Source organism: Helianthus annuus, chromosome 6 (assembly GCF_002127325.2).
Source record: "Helianthus annuus cultivar XRQ/B chromosome 6, HanXRQr2.0-SUNRISE, whole genome shotgun sequence".
NCBI classification, from domain to species: Eukaryota; Viridiplantae; Streptophyta; class Magnoliopsida; order Asterales; family Asteraceae; genus Helianthus; species Helianthus annuus.
In genome coordinates, this window is record NC_035438.2 from 31,426,330 (window position 1) to 31,448,280 (window position 21,951).

Below are 21,951 nucleotides of genomic sequence, written 5' to 3' on the forward strand. Positions count from 1 at the left end.
AAGAGTGGGGAAGATGAGCTGGTCGGAGGAGAGTTGCCAAAAGTAGAAAGTATGATGGTGACATGGGGTATTTATAGGGTTACCCAAAGTGGAAAGAGGAAGGGGAGACTGGTCGATGTCGATCGGCTAGTCGCCTGGTTTGAGTGTTCGGCGCGACGAATTTTGCAGTTTCGAGCGATGCGACGCGATAGAGTTTCCTATTCAAATTACTTTTAATCCCAACTACTATATCTAACATACAATCATCCTATTTCACTTGCGTTTAGCATTTGCGATTCGATTGCGATTGAGTTTCGATTGATTACCACAACATATAAATAAACACACACAAGTAACACATAAAAGGCACACACACGTATAGCAATAACCAAAATGCGTATCTCAAGTTGCGAGCGTGATTGCGATAAGCGATAAACATCGATAAATAGCGAATAAACTTCGATTATTAATTGATACTCCACATAATACAACTAACGTTAAGCATAAATTAGACTAACTACGAGTCAAAGAAGTCAAAATAGGAATTGAGCAAGGAGTGACAGATCGCAATTAGCAATCTTTTCTTCCTTTGACTTCAATCTTGACTTTGACTTTGACTTTCGAAACACGGGGTGTTACACTCCACCACCACCACAACACCATCATCCACCACCATCATCCATCATGCATCATAGAGTGTGTGAGTAGTCTCGGGATCCAAGATTGATCGTAAGAGTTCTTGACAATCAAAGGCCATGTTTGCCTAAGTTTCTTACATCACTTGGTGAAGACAAGTGTCTAGTGTAATACTTTTTATTTTTAATCTTTTCACACTTTTTATTTGGTTATGTATTAATGACTTTAATAACTAGTTTCTTATGTTGAAGGTGAATCTTCCTTATCATTTGTCCGTGGTGTCTTGGCATTATTTTACTGTCTATATAAAATAAAAGATTTTCACCATTCATATCTCCACGGTCTATATGGAGATATGTTGGCTACCTGGTCGGGGGTTAAGGGAATGGTTTGGTAAGAGTCTTGCCTTGTTCAGTGTATAGATCCTGCAAGGACCTGGGTCAAATTTAGTAGGACCTCCTTCAATACCCACCGGTATTGGATGGCGGGGGTCCAAACTCTTTGATCCCCTCATATGTAAGCTACTATTAAAACTTTAACCCGGCTACTTAGGACTGTATCCCTGCTGACTCAGACTACTTAGCCAAGGGTAACGTCACCTTCAAAAGAGGGGCCTACCACATTATGCATTAATAACTTAATTAATTATCTTTCAATAATCCAACCCTTTAGGATCGTATCCTTGCTGACTCAAACTACTGGGTTGAGTGTAACGTCACCTTCAAAAGAGGGGCCTACTACAATAACTAAGATAATCTCTTAAAAAGTGCAAAAGTGCGGAAATAATCAAAGGTTACACTAAACACGAGTCGGATCCAAGTGATTCATCTTGTCTATCTGTTTTTACTTTTATTTTTATTTTCAGCATTTTTAGTTTTTATTTTCTAGTTTAAAACATTTTTCTAAACTTTTGATTTGATTAGACGTTGAGGATAAACCGGTACTAAAAGCTCTTGTGTCCTTGGACGACCTCGGTATCTTACCAACACTATACTACGCTCACGATGGGTGCACTTGCCCATATGTGTGTTTGGTGTTAGTAAAATATCGTGTTTTATAAATTTAAGACTTGACTAACGTGTAAAAAGGGCTAAAAATATATATAAAAACATACAACACCACACGCGCATCAACCTCCCTTTTTCAAACCCATCTATTTAGAGGTTTTGTCTTTACCAATTTACCGCCACCCATTGACTTGTATGCAAATTAAAGATTTTGAAATTCTAATCAAACAAAGATTTCTTTGAATTCTCACTTTTAAATAAAGATTTCTTTGATTTCTCACTTTCCAATGGATTTTTTAAATTTTAAAAAAAATTACAAAGATTTCAATTTACTAAAAGAGAAATTACAAAGAATAATATCTTTTCTTAGTGACAATCATTTATTATTTTCAGGTTTTTGGGCCCATGAGGAAGCCCAACAATTTTTGTGGCCCATAAGTTTGTTTTTTGGTGAATTATATAAGGAGAGTATAAGGCATTAACTGAGTAATCAGCCACAAAATCACAATAAAACCGGATATTGAACCGTTGGATTGTTCTGGTTTTTGGATACAATATTAACTACATCAGGATGACCTTATCCAACGGTGGGGTTTGTGTTAATCACGTCTGAAAGTCAGGTTTTACACCCTCTGTCCGCAACTGCAGATTTTGGTGATATCTTCTTCTTTTGTCTTTGTTTTGATTCCATATACTTGAAGTTGTAGATTCCAAGTATATGATGTTTGTTTTATGCCTCTAGTATACCTAGAGAAGACTTTGTATTGCTCTAATTTTGTGATAGTGGATTTGAAGCGGCTCTAGTATTCCCGTGTTTTTACTCTTGTATTGAGAGGTTTTCACGCTAAAATTTGGTGTCTTGTGATTATTGTTCTTGGGTTGTTTAGATTGTAGTCGATATACCATATTTGTTTGCATCCTCATAGGTTCATTCAAGTTTAGGAAAATTCTTGGTCAAATGAAGTTTGCTTCCGCATTTGTTTTACCGTTTGTGACCGGGTTTCGCGTTTTTCTCATCAATTATAGTAAACCGCAATTTACTTTTCCCTTGGACAACCAAAATTAACGTCAAAACAACAAAAAAATGTAAACATCTGTTTACTACTGTAAACGATCATTTACAATTATCTAGTGTAAAATGCCTAATCAGATATTGTATTAACATAAGATTCCCTTCTACTAATTGGACTCTCGATGACCCATCAATTTTGAAAGATGGCTTGTATTCTCTTAAGTTACTTTTTGTTAACCATGCTTCATATAGGGTTATTCACGAGCCGAGCCGAACCGAGCGGAGCTTTGCTCGTACTTGGCTCGTTTACAAACCGAACCGAGCAGAGCGGCTCATTTAAAACCGGGCCTTAAATCAAGCAAGAGTTTTTCGAGCAGTAAATATTCCGAGCGAGCGTCGAGCGAAGTTCGAGCAATTTAGACAACCATGTCGCCCGATTTAAATTTGCTGAGAGAGACAGTGACAATGTTTGGTCTCAAGTTTTTATGTCTTTAAAAACATGCACATTTCATGGTATAATATTTTTCTTATGAATAACAATGTTGTTGCCAACGAGGCGATGATCATATTGCACGAACAATTACATTGAGAGCAGGAGACGCTCGACTTAGGGTAACGACATGAAACATTGAGGCGATGAGCATCCGGTCATTTATTGGTTTAGAGTTTAACTTTTAGATTTGATATTAATTTTTTTATTATCTTGGTTGGGCTAGTACGTATAGATATAGTTGTAAATTTGTATATAGTGGACCAAGATCTAATATAGTGGTATATATAAAAGGCAAATTGGATTTAAATAATCCCAACTCACTGTTATTGGCCAATAATAATCCCAACTCATTTAATCACCAATAATAATCCGAACTATTCACTTTTGTTTGTAAAATACTCCCAGTTAAAAAAACACTAACTAGGTTAAAAAATTGTTGATGTGGCTTGCCACATCAGCTGCCACGTCATCAAAATATGCCACGTAGACTGCCACATCAGCTACCACATCATCAAAATATGCCATGTAGACTGCCACATCAGGTGCCACGTCATCAAAATATGCCACGTGGCAAGCCACATCAGCAATTTTTTAACCTAGTTAGTGTTTTTTTAACTAGGAGTATTTTACAAACAAAAGTGAATAGCTCGGATTATTATTGGTGATTAAATGAGTTGGGATTATTATTGGCCAATAACAGTGAGTTGGGATTATTTAAATCCAATTTGCCTAGTTTTATAAATTAAAGGGGTATTGGATTTTAATAATCCCAAGTTTCACTAATTGGCCGGTAATAATCCCAACTTTAAAAATTGCCTACAACAGTCCCAACTTGTAAGATTTTGGCCACCAATGATCCTTGTCTAACTGGGTTATAACCCAGTTAGTTTTTTGAAGTTTTGAGCGGCGGAGAAGGTCACTAGAGGTTGGAGATGACAAGTGGTGGTCTCCTTTGGTGGTTTCAGGGGTAAAGAAGGTCGTCGGAATAAGTTGCAGGTCACCGGAGTTGCGTAGATGGTGGAAATTTTAAACTTTTGAGAAGCAGAGAAGATTACAGGAGGTCGGAGATGATTGGTGGTGGTCTCGTTTGGTGGTTTCAGGGGCAAAACGGGTCGCCGGAATAAGTTGCAGGTCACCAGCCCAACAAGGTTATAACCCAGTTAGACAAGGATCATTGGTGGCCAAAATCTTACAAGTTGGGACTGTTGTAGGCAATTTTTGAAGTTGGGATTATTACCGGCCAATTAGTGAAACTTGGGATTATTAAAATCCAATACCCCTAAATTAAATTTATATTTAAGTATATATGTATCTCTAATGTGTGTATATATATAGGTGTGTGTGTATATATATGTATAATTTATATTTGTGTATATATATGTGGATATACATGTTTATATGTATATTTATATATATACTAATTAAAAATAAACTGAACCGAGCAGAGCGGCTCGTTTACAACAGAGCGTCAAATCGAATAAGCATTTTCCGAGCAATTTCTGAATAAGCGGCGAGCGATTTGAACGGCCTTAGCTTCATATTATGAAAATTTAGGTTTTTGATTATATAATAAACTAGAATCTTTCACATAAATAATAGAGAATACTCAGTAATGCATAGGCAAACACAAAAATTAAGTGAAATTCATTGACTAAATATGTATCATATTGATTATATAATAAACTAGAAACTTCACCTAAATAATAGAGAATACCCAATAAGTGGAGAGTTCAAATCAGAACAAACTTTTTATAAGAAGAAAGAAGAATTTTCAACCAATAATAATGTTTTATTTTGCTTCATTTAATATTTGTATTTAATATTATTGTAAGGGTAGATTGGTAAACTTAAATAGATCATTAATTATTGGTCTTTCTCTTAAATTAACTATTTTAAATTTGTAACTTATTTTCAAAAAAATATATTTAAAAAAATAATAATTTAGAATGTAGGATAAGTTACGAGATGTGTATGATAAATTACGAGCTGTGTATAATAAATTTCGATATGTGTAGGATATATTTCAATATGTGTAGGCAAATTTTTTTATTGTAGAGGATGATAGTCTTTATGACTAATTAATTAGTCAATGATAATAATAAATAAGATGGAAAAAAATATTTAATGTTTTACAATTTTACCCTTTATTCTTTTTCTTCTCAAATGAACCTCCCTCTACTTCATAATGCATAGGCAAACACAAAATTAATTGAAGTTCATTGACTAAATGTATCATTTTGTTTCTAGAGGTTTTGTTGCCTGTTAAATGGGTTGGATTGATCCTCCGACAATGTATTTTTGTTTTCTTTCCTTTCCTTTCCAATATTTTTGAATGATTTGTTACATTTCAGAAGACAGTAATATATAAGGGACATGAATTATATAATGCTTTCTTTTCTGTTTGCTTATTAGTTGATTTTCAGGTTTGATTTTGCAATCTGTTTTAATTTTGTTCAAAACATATGATATCGTTTAATTTGAGAAACCAAATATGTCATATTTGAAAGAGCAATTCTCTTATGAACACTCCTGAAAATAAAAAAAAAATATTTCTTTTAAATTTCAAATATAAAAAAATGCCATGTTTTGATTTATTTTTTTTTTTAATTAAAAAGTCATGTCACCAAATATTTAATCAACATAACCATTAGGACTTCAAAAAAAAAGTTTTGCAACACATCATCAAGTGCTAATATGTTAACCTGGTGATTTTGTAATTGGAACAACAAAGAAAAATTTAACAATTTTAGAGAAAAACAAATTTTAATTACCTTTGTAAAAAAGATAACAAACTTATATACTCTTGTATGAATTTTTCTTATAAAACATATAATACATCAAACATGAAATTGTGGTTTGGGTTTAGTGGAGCCGATAAGGGGCATCACCACATATTCTAGTTTCTTTTTTTGCATGTGCTCTCCATATGGGCTTATCCATCTCTCTCATATAAAAAAATAATGATTTTCTTTTATTTTATATATAGATAGTTAATAGACCTGGCAAACGGGTTGGGTCATGGGTCAAAACGGGTCAATTAAAAAAGAGGTTGTTTTGGTTCGGGTCAAAACGGGTTTCGGGTCGGGTTGGTTAAAAATGTTTTTTAAAGAGATTGTACATCAAGGGGAAATTTTGTTCGGTTCAAAACGGTACGCGTCGAAATGGTTGGCGTCGAAATGGTACTGGTCAAAATGGTACGGGTCGAAACGGTACGCGTCGAAACGGTACTGGTCGAATCGGTACAGGTCGAAACGGTTCGCAAACACACCGTAATTACAACTGCTTCTTCAATTTTGCTCAAACAAATTGTGCATGATTGGTTCTCGATTGCTGGAATTAAGTGGTTAAGTAGAAAGCGTTTGTGGTCGGAATAAGAGGGAGTTAATTGCCTGTAGCGGCTATATGAAGATGATGACTCCATTTTCACCTGTTGTAGATCGAATTGATTAAGATACCCAATTTTGAGATTCAAACCCTAACCTTTTTCGTTGCCACAAAATCCATAATTTCCTTTCTGGCCTCTTGCTAAGATTGCAAAAATTGGGTCGAAACGGTACGCGTCGAAACGGTTCGCGTTGAAACGGTACTGGTCGAAACTGTACGGGTCGAAACGGTTCGGGTTGAAACGGTATGCGTCGAAACGGTTCGATTCGATACAGTACGGGTCGAGACAGTACGAAACTCGTCCCGACCCGAAACTCGTCTCGTGCGGAAACTCGTGTCGGCCCAAAATCCGTTGCGATCCGAAACCCATGTCGGCCTGAAACCTGACCCGACCCGAACCGACCCCGTTCCGATCCAAAACCCGCATTGTGCCGAAACCCGTTTCGGCCCGAAACTCAATTTGAACACAACCTGTACAGATACTTTGCCGGCTCGAAACTCATTTCGATCTGAAACCTGCCCTGTTTCTTTAAGACACTAACCCACATCAACCCATTTCTTTAATGTTGTCGACCCGCTTTGACCTGAAAATAACAACATAGAATTTCAAGTGACTCATTGTGATCCATTTAGTTAAAATATCTTACCCAAACCAACCCATATAATTTTAAAAGCAACCCAAACTAACCCACTTAGAAAGCTTTAGGTCAAGATTGTCCCCTCTAATTACACCATAAGTCATCTATAAATAATATGATTACACCATTGGTCATCCTATTAGTTTTTTTTTTTAAGGAAAACCATCTGTTCAACATGTGTCATACACAAGTTTCTAACCTAGATGTAATTAGTTTTTTTTTTTTTTTTTTTTTTTTTTTGTAAAAGGAAAACCATCTGTTTAACATGTGTCATACACACGTTTCTAACCTAGATGTAATATATACCAAACATTTTAGTGGATTGGGTGGGGAGTGTTCGAATCTATCTATATTTTCTATAAAAGGAGAAATCCCAATGACATAAGAAAAGTTGATGTGTCAGCAGGAGAGGCTGTCCAACAATGCTTTTCTTATGTCATTATTATATCATAAAGTCTAATATATAAATCACTTTAAAATAGATTTAATTTGATTTCAAACCACTGCCTTGTGTATTCAAATGTTAAAGGTCTGGCCCAGCCCTTCTATAAGAAAGTAGCAGATGCTTCCTTTGGCAAACGTATACCTAGCAGCAGATGTTTTGAAATTGCAGGTAATTTGAAATTCAAAATGCATGGGGATATGTAATTTTCAATTAATCCATGTCACTCACTCACTTCTGTCAATCATCTTCTTATATAAACGTGTACTCTACTTTTGTATTTTCAAACCACATTTCTAATGTATCTCTCCCTCAAATCCCTTCTTCTCAATACTCGGCATTTGTTCATAAAGGATAACAGAAAACTGAAGCTCTCTCTGTCCCACTTTCAGAAAAATTTTTGGGGATATGTGGTTTGCCTTGATCATGGTAATGTGATATATATGATTATGTTTGTTTTTGTTTTTTATTTTGATTTTTACTAAAGTTTTGTTATCTGAGTTATGACTAAATGATGATTGTGAATGATCTGCTGCAGATGATGATGATGATTGTTCTACGGTTGTTTCCAGTGTCATTGTTTCAACATCGTTTAAAGTATGTGTTTTTTGCTACTCCAGTTTTGAAATTTTGAATTTTTAATTTTGAAGTGATATACTCTAATTCTCGGTTTATATTCCAGTCTAATCACAGTTGTTTGAAATTCATACAGTTTGCTGCGGGTTATTATAGGTTTGTATTAAAAGAAGCATAAAGTTAAATTAAACACAAAGAAAGATTATTAAATGTACATTTAAAATAATTTTTGCTTATGACTAAATGATGATTTTATATGATTTTGGGCAGATGATGATGATGTAGAACCCGCAGTAGTTCCTACTAAACGCAAGAAAGGATATGCTACTGCTATAAGATAAGATTTTATCTTACTAGAGTAATGGTCTTTCCTGCCTTTTTTGTATTAAAAGAAGCATAAAGTTTGGTTTAAAGCAGCTCTTTATGAACAAAGTTAAGGATTGAGTATGTGAGGACATGGTTACTCTTCAACAGCTGAAGAAGTGTTTTCATATACTGCATCTTGGTCTGTTCACGAGAGATCAGGTTTCTAGAAACCTGATTTGGATGCATTGAGTACTTCCATGGAGTTCATGGCGATTGTCGAAGATATACATTGATGGAGTTTAAAGCTAAAAGCACTAAATTTTAAGCTAAAAGCACTAAATTTGAACTGTTAGGTTCGTAAATTTCTTGGTGGTGTTGTTAGATTTTAAAGTTTCGTTGTAATTTTAAGCTGAATAAGTATTATTATGTAATTTTTAATATCATCTGATTATTGCAGATCGGTACTTTTGATGTAGAAGTGAAATTGTCTCTGAGTTTAATTAGATTATGTTGATGTTGTATCAATTTCTGTTAGTGTATAGATCTGTCAAAGTTAAAGTTTGCCAAAAGAGAATATTTGCTCTAAATCATAATCTGCGTATCTAACGGCTGTTTGACTTGCTACTGGTGCCAACATCTGTTGTTGCCTAATAGAGCTGTTCGAAGAATTTCCTCCTCTCAATTGCTAAACATCTGTTGTTGCCAACATCTGTTTGACTTGCTACTATTGCGAACAGGAGAGGCTTTAACAGATGTTCGCAATATCTTTGTATTCCAAATGAATATATTTTTATCTGAGTCATGACTAAATGATGATTGCTGATGTGTCAATTTTTTATCTAAGTCAAAATACACTTAATTTCAAACTACTGCCCATAGCCAAGAAAGTATAACTTAGCAGATGTTTCCTTTGACAAACATATACCATAGCAGTGGTTTTGAAATTGCCGGTAATTTCAAATTCAAAATGCATGGGGATATGAACTTTGCAATTAATGCACGTCACTCAATCACTTCTGTCTTATGGTAAAGTCATCTTATAGGTAAATGAATAGGTTAATTGTAATTATAATAACGTGTTTAATTTTATATTTTTCCCATGGAAATGTATTAAAATTAAAGCCTAACGACTGTTGCATCATATTCTTTCGTCTGACGATGTATTTAGTCATAACCGCCTTCATTGGGTATATAAAATACATTGGGCAGAGGTTTTGATCATTACCGTTTTCATCCATCTACTCAATCATCTTCAAAAGTTTTTTGTTTATCAATATCATTACAATTTCTTTTACTTTCAAAGACGCATTGGTTCACTGCAAAATGGAAAAAAATGGGTTTCAAGTGATTGTTGACGAGATTTTCACAAGGCTCTCTGCAGAAGATATTGGCCGTTTCAAATGTCTTTCCAAGAATTTTTATAGGGAATTGTCAAGTCATGGATTTCAGATGATGCATGCTCTCCGAAGTGTAGATTCAGTACAAAAGAAACTACTCTCCTTTAAAGACACGTCAATTGTCGTTGACGACGTAATTGCTGGTAATTTGGATGTTGTTAGAAGCAAAACCTTAAGTTTTCCTAACAATGTCCACCCTAGCTTCTTACGTATTCTATCGTCATTTAGTGGTTTGTTGTTAGTTTGCAATGAAGGGATTTGCTGTCAGCTGATTCTTTGGAATCCAACTACCAGACGTTATAAGGTTTTGTGTGATGACTTCTTCAATTACAATCATGATCGAAACTCTGATACTGGTGGAATTTATTTTGATCAGTTCAATGACCTGAAAGTGCTGAACATCAGATGTTACCATAATGTAACTGCTGCTCGTGTTTACTCACGACGTCGTGAGTCATGGAGAACAATAAATTTTGGTAGCGTAAACAATTATGGTTCAAGTGGTTATTCTTGGTCTACAGGAGTTTATGCTGATAAAACCATATATTTTATGGTTTCAAATTATTGGTATCCACTAGGTGAGAGGAACATCGTTGCTTTTGATGTTCTGAGTGAGACTTTCAGAATGCTTCGTTTTCCAGAGAGTATTGTAGTCAATCCTTGCCAAGGGCATTTTTTGACCATTGCAAAGAGGCTGCATTTGATTGTTATTGGAAAGTCTGCTGAGCTAACTGCTGATTTGCTCAGATATGAAGAAGAAGGCTGGATGAAGGTGTTTGTTTTCAATAATCCTCGTGTAGTTGATTATGTAGATAGGCGCCGAAGGACTAATATAATTGAAGACAACAAGTGGCTGATAACAAGCATCTGGGGGGATATGATTGAAGTTGATCTAAGCAACGAACTTCTGAAATACCTCCAACATGTTGACAACTACAATGGTCTGAAAGGAGCTTTACTTATTGAGACTACTGTTTCACCAATTGATTAGGAATTAGGATCATGTATTTTATTGAATGCTATTTGCTGTTTTGACAATTGTATTTTTTATATAATTAGTTGTGTTAAAATTATTAATCATGTTGTTATTTAAATTAGGTAAATGAATATTTATGTTTGAGAGTGTAAAAGCTTGTAATATTGGCAAATGTCTGTTTAAATGATCAAAGCTCTGTTATTGGGAACAGATGTTTCAAAATAAAACAGTGGTTGATACATCTGTTAACTTGGGTCAACAGATGGATGAACTTTGTATGCTGTTTCGACCATTGATTTGGAATTAGTATGATGTATTCTATTGATTGTTGTTTGCTGTTTTGAACTTTGTTTATTATATAGTTACCTCTGTTTAACACTTGTAGTTTTTATATAATTAGTTGTGTTAAAATTATTAACCATGTTTGTTATTTAAATTAAGTAAATAAATATTTAGGTTTGAGAGTGTAAAAGCTTGTAATATTGGCAAAGGTATGTTTAAATGATCAAAGCTCTGTTATTAGGAACAGATGTTTGAAAATAAAACAGTGGTTGATACATCTGTTGACTTTGGTTAACAGATGGATGAAAACAGATGTTTGGAACTACTGTTAAGAAAACTGTGGTTGAAACCGCTGTTTGGTTAAAATGGTGGTTTAAAACCACTGTTGGGTTAAAATAGTGTTTTGTTGAGGTTGAAGGAGATTGAAACGACTGTTGGGTTTAAAATATAGTTTTTTTTGGAGAAGGAACATGCTTGAACTACTGTTTATATAATGATTGTTGTTAAAGCTCAGTGTTTTAATCCACTGATAGGCTATCCACTGATAGTTATAGTCAGCTACTGTTTTCATTTTCATCACTCTAAACTACTGATATTAGTGGTTTCCTAACAACTGGCATACATTATTCATCAGAGGTTGTCACGTGGACAGTACTTAGCCGTCAGATCTTTTGTAACCGTTGCAACGTCTGCATTCACTTTTTCCACCTATAAAACCCTGATCAAAACCCCAAACAGGGTTTTGACTGTCGAGTCGAATTCAAAATTCCTTTCAAAAGCAGTTTTCACCAAATTCTCTCAAATAACTCATCTTCTTCCTTCGTTCTTAACTAACTTTGATTTATCATGGATCTTCCATTCAAAACCCGTCATAACTACGTGTGTACACTTGCAAAAACAAGTCAAAACACTGGTTTTCATTCCGTGATTGATGCACTTTCATCTTCAAAGTACAAAACTTTGTTGACCTTTAATGAAACCATCTACCTGGATACCCAACGAGAGTTCTGGAAAAATGCAAAGCTTGAAACTAAGGACAAAAAGACCTTAGCTATTACTTCATCAATAAGGGGAATTCCAGTGGTCATCACACCTCAAACCATTTCAAAGGTTTTTGAAATCAATGATCTTACAGGTAAAAGCTCTTTCCCAAAAACAGAGTACCAAACTGATTTCATTGAGAGAGGGTATGAAGAAGAAATGAAAAAGAATACTTTAGAAAATGGCAGTTTTCCACCTACTCCGAGGTTTTTATTCCATACCCTCCTGATGTGTGTGTTAAATAAAACAACAGCTTTAAATGAAATACCATTGAAAATCAAATACCTTGGCTATGCTATCATGGCTGAAGAAAATTTTAACTACTCTCAGGAAATTTTCAATGATATGGTTAAGAATGTTAATAAAAAATCATTTTTATTGTTTCTAAGGTTTTTAAGTTTTTATCTTCAAAAGAAAATTTCAAAGGATAATGCACATGTGCTTATCTAAGGAAATCCTATTCAAATAAACAATCTAACTTCTGAAACATTCACAAGGCTGTCAAAACCTTCAAAAACCCAAACAGAGGTACCTGAGCAGAATTTAGCAGCAACAACTGCTCCTCAGGCCCCTTCTGTTGAGCCCACTGCTCCTGGTGATCACAGAAGCACAACCCCATCTGTGAAACCCACACCAAAAATCACCAAAAAGACCAAAAAGAAAACTATCCAAAAGCCCCCCAAACCCACCAAAAAGGTGACTCTGAAGACGAGATCCCAGAGGTAACATATGTGACAACACAAAAGTCACCTGAAACCACTGCTGCTACTTCCTCACAGCAGATGGAAGAAAGATCTCAACCTGAGCCTAAATGTAACACCTCGAAAATTCATGTCCAATATTATATCGACACGTGTCATGGACTTTAAACGTGTAAAGGACTGAATTAGAAGGACTAAAGTTGACAAACAAGGAAACTGTGTGAATATAAGGATCCAGAATGTCAACAATGGATAAATATATTTTTAAAGTAGCCCTACAAGATGTTTATACCTTCAAACGAATAAGTCATGGATCATACAAAGCTAATTGTGAAAGAAAGTGAGGAATTACAAACTACAGGGGCTAAATGTGTCAACATGTTTAAAGTATACCTCTGAGTGATCTTTTAGCAGACCCAAAGTTTTGTAATGATAAATTATACTCACAAGAATGTGTGATAAAAATTTCACAAGTTTCGATAAAGTATGAGAAAGTTATAACAATATTCGTATACGAGGGGTTAAAAGCATCAACGTTGAAATTCAAGACTTTTTGGTGAACGTTTGAATTACCGAGGACCTAACAAAGTTGGTATATAACTTGGAGCCCTTAAAAGTCAAGTTTGGGGGGTTTATAGTGCAAGAAATGAGCCAAAAATCAAGTTTGGAAGGACCAGGGACCATTTGTGCAATTATTGAAACTTGGTGACCGGATCAGACCCTCAATCCAGCCCCGTAAGCCATCCCCGGAACTTTACGCGGGCCGCCTCAGGTGCCCAGATGCAGAAAACAAGCACAGGTGTCTGTTCCAGCCTTGTAACCGACTTTAAACACTTGTTTTTCGATTCTAGGGGCATGTTTGATGGTTTTTAAGGCTTAGGGACACTTGTAATCATCTGGAAACATTCCTAGACTTGTTTGGCATGATCTTAATGATCCAAGAAACCTATATAAGGGGCATGAAGTTCATTGTTCAAGTGCTCATTCACTTGCAACTTCACAACTTGGTTTCTGGAGCTACCTGACTTGGGTGAAGACTTGGAAGTGTAGAAAAGATAGCAAGGACCTTAAGTAAGAGTTCTAGTCCTTGTTTAGTCATTCTAATTAGCTTATATTCCTAAAAGTCAAACCGTCGTAATTAAGATTTGACTTCGTCATTAATCTTAATCGCTCCAGTCAATTTTCATTATGAAAGTACCTATGAGTTGGTAATTATGTGGGCATTAAACCCTTAAAAAGGGCACCCTCTGATTCCCACTCTAACTAGGTCAATTGTCGAGTCAAACTTAGTTACAAAAAGTCAACAGGAAGCTATTTTGTAAATAAACATATAATTATTAATGTGTAAGCTATGAAACCTGTTTTGACACTCATATAAATTGGTAATTAATATAAGAACATGTCTAAACATGTTCAACTCGACAATTTTCGTTTTAAGCTCGATTCGGGACCGGAAGTCGCATAGTTTGACTTATGCTTTGACTTTCAATTCTGACCCGTTTGAGCATGAATTAGGAATGCCTTAGAGCTTTAATAGGACCAAGTTACCTAGAAGTATAACCCTCTGTGATTATACAACTTGGTTCATTGGTTATCCAATTCATATGCATGATTCCGTTAAATGCTTAAATGTTGACTATTATGCCCTTATCACCTTAAAATGTGATTTTTGAAAAAAAAATGAAAGGATAGAAACATTCACTACTGATTTATACACTTGTCCCTAGAATTTGACATCAGTTTGAGGTTTAGATTAAGAGTTATGCTCATTAGCGTAATTAAGAAGCTTTTAAGTAAATAAACCGCATAATTAGCATATAGCCTATCTAAACCCAAATTTTTATATCAAACTTATTACCCACTAATGTAATATAATATTTTGGGATTTTTGAAGTTTTTTATTTACTTTTAGGCAGAGCATAACTTAGAATTCTAAGCTTGATTCGGTAATTGCCGGTTTTGCCCTTTTAGGCTATAAAATAAGTTTTACAAATCCTTTTGACCCCAAACCTTTTTCTACTGATCTAATATGATAAATAAAGTATTTTGAGCCTTCTGGAATAATAAAATTATCAGCTTTCCTTTGAAAACCCAGAAATGGCTCCAAATCGCCTTTTTAAGCGTTTTTAACGCATAGTATGTATTAAAACCATTTTATAAATATAAGGTTTGATACCTACTGATGTTTTAAGTAAATTTTCATACTTTAGCAGTAAGCAAAAGTCTTAAACTCAGAATTCCAATTTTGACCTTTTAAGCCTATGTGAAATTACCAAAATGCCCTTAAGATGCATAGTTTGGTTATAAGTGATAAATTTCACATATAAGTTATACCCTACTGATATAACTTAGTAAACTGAGTATTTGTACTGATTACATCAGACCCGAAACTCAGAAACGTATTTAAACCCTTTTATAACCTTTTAAACGGCCAAAATACCCTTACGAGGCGTAATTTGTGTTTAAAATCATTTTGGGCATAATAGAAGACATCCTACTGATGTCACGACATATTTAAGGCATATTAACTTGTGGAACATGTTCATGACTCTTATGGTTACCCGTTACGCATGTTTCGCGTTCGGATCGGTCTATGTACCTAGTTTACATGTATTAGCCGAAACGGGGCAACCCATATCGTTTTTGTCTCAAAATTTAGAATGTGTTTAAGATACCCATATTAAACAAGTATACAAGCTTGTCGGGTCAAAACCACATTCTAAGCCTATCACACCCCGATTTCCACGTGTCTCACCGGTGGGCCCGGTGGGGGATTACCGTGACGTTGTTGGCAACAATATAGTCAAACCACACAATTATATGAATGCACAGCGGAAGCATAAAGATAAATATATTTCAACATTTAGTGTAATATCAATGTATCACCATTGTTAAAATAATAATCCACAGGGGATCTAATAATAATAACAAAGATATTGTTCAACAGACTTCAGGCATCTTAAGCTTGCGAGACTTCTAGTGATGCTAAGGAGAAATCCCAGCCAATTACGCATAGTACCTGCATTTAGTCTTTTTGGGGAAAATACGTCAGTTTACACTGGTAAATACATTCAACCGACACTTTTGTAAAATGTTTAATAAAATTGGTTTAAATGCTCAAGGCACAAACTCTTTATAACTTGGGATAATTTATAATCAAATCTTGTAAAGAATTACATGTTACTATGCGTTCGGTCGCCCGAGTCGTGTCGGGTTAAAGTTTAATAGACACACCACATAGTATAAAACCGTGGCGGGTAACCAACGGCTACACTTTTATAGTTATGGACATAATGCCGGGTGTACGCCTACACCGGGATGTCAAGGTCGTGGCCATTCGTAAATGCTGCCAAGGATATCCGGGACATGGTCATTAAGCCCCCAAAGGCGTTAAGCCAACAAAACAAGTTTTTAAACGGGTCACATTGATAATACCCAACTACAAATGAGTTGGGGTCAATTGCCCGACCAAGCGGTATTTTAGATACCGTAACCCAAGCCCGTATAACGGAAAATAAGTTAAAAGTATTTACCTTTGCAAGTATAATCCTTAATTGAATAAATCACAGATAGCTTTTACTGGTCTCCTATTCTGGAACGAAGGTTTAAAATAACGTATTAGAATCCTAACGGGTCTTTATATTTGCCGTAGCTTAGACCGGTCGGTTTCAAAGGATAGTTACGGTTTAATCGCGTGAAAGGCGAAAACCGTGAGTGGAGTGTGATTTTGACCCAACAAGTTTGAAGACTTGTTTTATATGGGTATAATAATCATACTCTGGATTTTGGGGTCAAAACAATATGGTTTGACCCGTTTCGGCTAATTCATGTAAACTAGTTACATAAGCCGAACCGTGCGCGCAAAAGGCGCAACGGGTAACCGTAAGAGTCCTACACTGTTTTCCTAAGTCAACATGCTTTAAAGAGGTTGTGGTATTAGTAGGATACCTTCCCTAATGCCCGTAACGAGTTTAAGTTCATATTATGCCCCGTAGGGGTATTTCGGTCTTTTTAAAGATTATAAAAGAGGTTTTAGAGTTCTACAGGAAATCTGAGTTTCCCGAACAGTTTATAAAGTCTAAAATACTTTATTTATTATTTAAAATCAGTAGCAACTGGAATCGGGTCAAAAGACCTTGTAGAACTCAAGTTATGGCCGAAAAGGGCATATTCGGTATTTACCGAACCGTTGCCATAACCGCAGGTATGAGCAGGCTAAAAATAATTAAAAATCTTTAAAAATCCCAAAATATTATTTTACATTAGCGAGTAAAAGGTTTGGTGTCGAAATCCGGGTTTAGATAGGCGTTATGCTAATTGCGCTATTTAATTACCAAAGTTTCGCAATTTGTGCTATTTAGCATAACTCCTATTCTGGACCTCGGATTGACGTGAAATTTTAGGGACATGCTTAGAAATCAGTAACCAAGGTTATGATCTGTTCACATGTCCGAAATTCTCGTTTTAATTTAAAAAGGGTGTTACGGTCAACTTTTAAGCATTTAACGGAAATGTGTAAAAGACTCGGACAAACAACGAACCGGTCACAGAGGGTTATACCATCATGTAACCTGGTCCTAAGAGAGTCCTAAGGCATATCTAAATCAAACTTTAACGGGTCAGAACTGAAGTCAATGCAAAAGTCAAACTTTTGCGACTTTCGGCTCCGAACCGGGTCAGAACAGAAAATGGTCGGATCAAACAAGCTTAGACTAGTTTATATACTTATTATCATGTTTTATGAGTGTTCAAACAGGTTACATATCATCTACATTACAGATTATGCAAGAAACCGTAAAATGACATTTCTGTTGACTTTTTCTAAGCACGTTTGACTCGATTTTTGATCTAGTTAGAGTGGGAATCAGAGGGTGCCCTTTTAGGGGTTTAATGCCCACATGATTACCAACATATAACTATCTTTGATTCGACAAACCACTGGACCATTAGTGATTTATCGCAAAGTCAATCGTTAATTACGACGGATTGACTTTTAAGCTAAACTAAGCAAAAACAAGGCCATAAAAGGGTTGGCATACTTACCGAAGCTTGGTGCACGACTTAGGATGTTAGAAGAGTGCTTGAGAGCTCCTAGAATGATCAGAAGGCAGGTTTTGAGGTGTGATTCAATTGTGCACAAGGCATTGGCTTTTATAGTGAAAAATAAGGCTTAGGATCATCACAACTCACCCTACAATGGAGCATGGATGATCAGCAGGTGGCCCTGGGTGCTAGGGGGCAAGTAGAGGGCGCCCATGCTTCATTTATTGCACATATGATCGTTCACAACTTCAAACAGCAAGTCTGTCCAAGAATTCTGCATCTGGGACTTGTACGCGGCCCGCATTAGATTCAGGCAACTTGTACGCGGGCCGCCTGGATCTTCATGTCAGGAAACGTATCTACAGGTGGCTCGCGGCCCGCATTGACTTGCTTGTTTCCCTCAGGCGGGCCGCCTGAGGCCTGATTTCCAAGATTTTCAAATCTTTTGTAATCATTAACCTGACCTTTCGGTTTCGAAGGGGTAACTTTGCGATTTGGCCCTCGATTATTTACCGTTAAGGGCCTCGAGCCTTTAACCCGCACTGTTAAGTCCCCGGTTAGTTTAATTACTATCCGAAAAGCCTTAACTTTTATTGTTGACGCTTTTAACCCCTCTCGTACGAATTTGATCATAACTTTCTCGTTTTAAAACGGAACTTCGCGAAATTTATATAGTATATTCTAGTGAGTATATTTTACTGTTACAAAGCCTCGGGTTCGTCAAAGGGTCACTCAGAGGTATAATTAAACATGTCGACACAGTTAACGCCTGTAGCTTGTAATCCCTCACTTTCTTCCGCGTTTCGCTCCGTACGATCCATGATTTATTCGTTTGAAGGTACGAGCATCAATTAGGGTTACTATACAGTATATTTACCCTTTGTTGACATTTATAACCCTCGAATTTACATACTTTCAAGGTTTGTCAACTTTAGTCCTTTATTTAATATTCAATGCCACGTGTAAACTTATGACACGTGTTAACACATTATTGGACACAAAATTTCAAGGTGTTACAAAGCCGGTCTTCGCTTTATCATGCGTTTGAACCGTGCCTTCCTTTGAAAACTAACCGGTCTAAAGCTTAGGCTAAATTAAAGACCCGTTAGGATTCTAATAGGTTATTAAAACCTTCGTTCCAGATTAGGAGCCCAGTAAAAGCTACGTGCACTTGCTGTATTTGAATTATACATTGCTCGGGTAAATACCCTTAACTTATTTTCCCTATACGGGCTTGGGATACGGTACTATAAAAGTACCGCTTGGTCGGGTGTATGTATTCATTTAAATCGAATTGTGATTAATGCATTTGCATGACCCGTTTGATATGTATTATTTGGTGTATGGCCTTTGGGGTTAAATGACCATGTCCCGGATATCCTTGGCATCATTCATGAAATGGCCACGACCTAAGCACGGGGTGTAGGCGTACACCTGACAGCTGCCTTATGTAAAAACTGGTATCTCACTTAAAGGAATCAACCTTGTGGGCATTATACCTGTGGCGTGTCAGTTAACTTAAGTCCGGCCCTACAAACCGGCCCTGATGGACGACAAATAAGTAAATCTGTATACAAGATTATTTTTAAATAATTGTCCCAAGTTATAAAAGATATTTTGCCGAAGTGCATTCAAATCAATTTTCAAACTCTTTTCAAAATGAGTCAGTTAAGTTGTATTTACCAGTGTAAACTGACGTATTTTCCAAAAAGGCTAAGGCAGGTACTAAACGAAATAGGCTGGCTACTCCAGGCATCATTACTCAAGTCTCGCAAGCTTTAGATGCCAAAGTCTGTTGAACAATTTTCCTTTTTATTTGATCCACCTGTGGATCTGTTTCGACTGTTTTATGATACTCAATATTACAATTTATTCAGTTGAAATAAATCTATCTCTTTGCTTCTGCTGTGCATTTATATGTTGTGTTGTTTGACTATGATGATATCAATTACGTCACGATACTCCCCACCGGGCCCACCGGTGACACGTGGAAAATAGGGGCGTGACAGGTTGGTATCAGAGCCAGCGCTGAGTGAATTAAACACTAGCCTTTTGTGTTTAATCTCAGTTACACAAATTGCACAATCTCGAGTCTAGACAAGAACTTAGGATTAATCTTAAATTGTTTTGTTTTTGATTTGTTTCCTTTCTTATTTTCTGATTTGCCCTTGCATGGGCAAGTCATTTTTGTAGCAGTCCCGTTTAGGGCAACCATGTACTTGTTTAATTTTAAGGGAACAGTTAGATTTAAAATAACATTCCCATCATAAGATCTACCATTATAATAAAATGGCAAAATCTAAAAAAGGACAAGACCTAGCTCATGATAACTTGAAGATAGGGCTAAGATGGTAGTTCCTCAATTAGATTCAGATCATTGTAACCTCTCAATTTAGGTTTGCTCTGCGTTTAATATATATAAAGAATCTTAAAGGTAAAACCTAGCCTAATTGTCACTGCAGACATGGACATGATGGTAAAACCTATCTAAAAGATTCCAATCCTTGTTAACATCTATAAGTATGTTAACATTTTTGGCAAACTGTGAACCGTTAAAGTCACACAGGCCATCTTTAAAAGGGTTAATCCAAATTCCCTTATTTAAAATAGTCATCCCTTAAGGATGAAATGCCTACTGGCTATAATTAACGTCCTCTGGGACTAAAAGACAGTGGTAGCCTACAACTCCCTGTCTAGAAAAGGGAATGAACTTTGGTTCAGACCTTAAATACCTCAATTCTGTAAAATCCTGATTATAAATTAAACTTGTCTACGTGACTAGGCCTTTTTGTGCCATTATTAACTTATAACTTAGGATTTATGATAAAAAAATCCTGAATATTTAACCAAAATGGGTATTATAAACCATGGTTAATAAACCGTTTAAAACAATAAAACTGTATAAGCTTCCGTATAAACCTTGTCCTTGTTTAATTTTATGTAGCAATTAAAGCTACATGGCTAGGTCAGAGGAAGTGAACAGTCATTCTCTGGAAAACCACGATGATAATGATAGGGTTAATATAACCAAAGGAGAGCTCCGTGCCCTGATTGATACAGCTGTATCTAAAGCTATGGCAGAGCAATTCAAGGAGTTTAGTGGAACTCATAGTAGAGCTTCTTCGGTACCCCACTCTAAGTCTGTTTCTAAGACTCATTCAGAAGCTCATAGTAAACCACCCTCTAAGAAAGACGAACCTAAGAAAGAGGATGTCGAACATTCCTCAAACCAACATAGTATCCCATCCAAGAGGATAGTGTTCGATGATGAACCACGTACCAAGTCCTGTACCTATAAGTACTTTGTTTCCTGCAAACCCCGGGATTTCACTGGGGAGAAAGGGGCAATTGATTGTATGACTTGGTTGGATGAAATGGACACTGTTGTTGATATCAGCGGTTGTGCTGAAAGGGATATAGTGAAGTATGTATCCCAATCGTTCAATGGAGAGGCATTAGCTTGGTGGAAGTCTCTCATTCAAGCTGCTGGGAAGATCCCACTCTACAATATGTCATGGGAGCAGTTTGTTGTTCTCATTAAGGAGAATTATTGTCCACAGCATGAAGTGGAAAGGATTGAGTCAGATTTCTTATCACTGGTAATGAGGAACCTGGATTGCCAAGCTTATCTTACAAGCTTCAACACCATGTCTAGACTGGTTCCCTACCTTGTGACACCAGAACCCAAGAGGATTGCTCGCTTCATTGGGGGTTTGGCCCTAGAAATCAAAGCCAGTGTTAAGGCTTCGAGACCTGCTACTTTTAGATCAGCAGCTGATTTATCTCTATCCATCACCTTAGATGCGGTCAGGTTAAGATCGCTCAAGAACTCTGACGAGAGTAAGAGGAAGCGTGAGGATGATACCTCACGAAGGTCTGAGAAGAAGCACAAGGGTAATACGGACCACAAGAAGGAATCTGGGTCCAACAAAGGTAACCAGCGAACTGAGGAAAAGCCAAAGTGCTCAACTTGCCAAAAACACCACTTTGGAAAGTGCAGGCTTGAGACCAAGTCTCAATCAGGACCACCTGCATGTG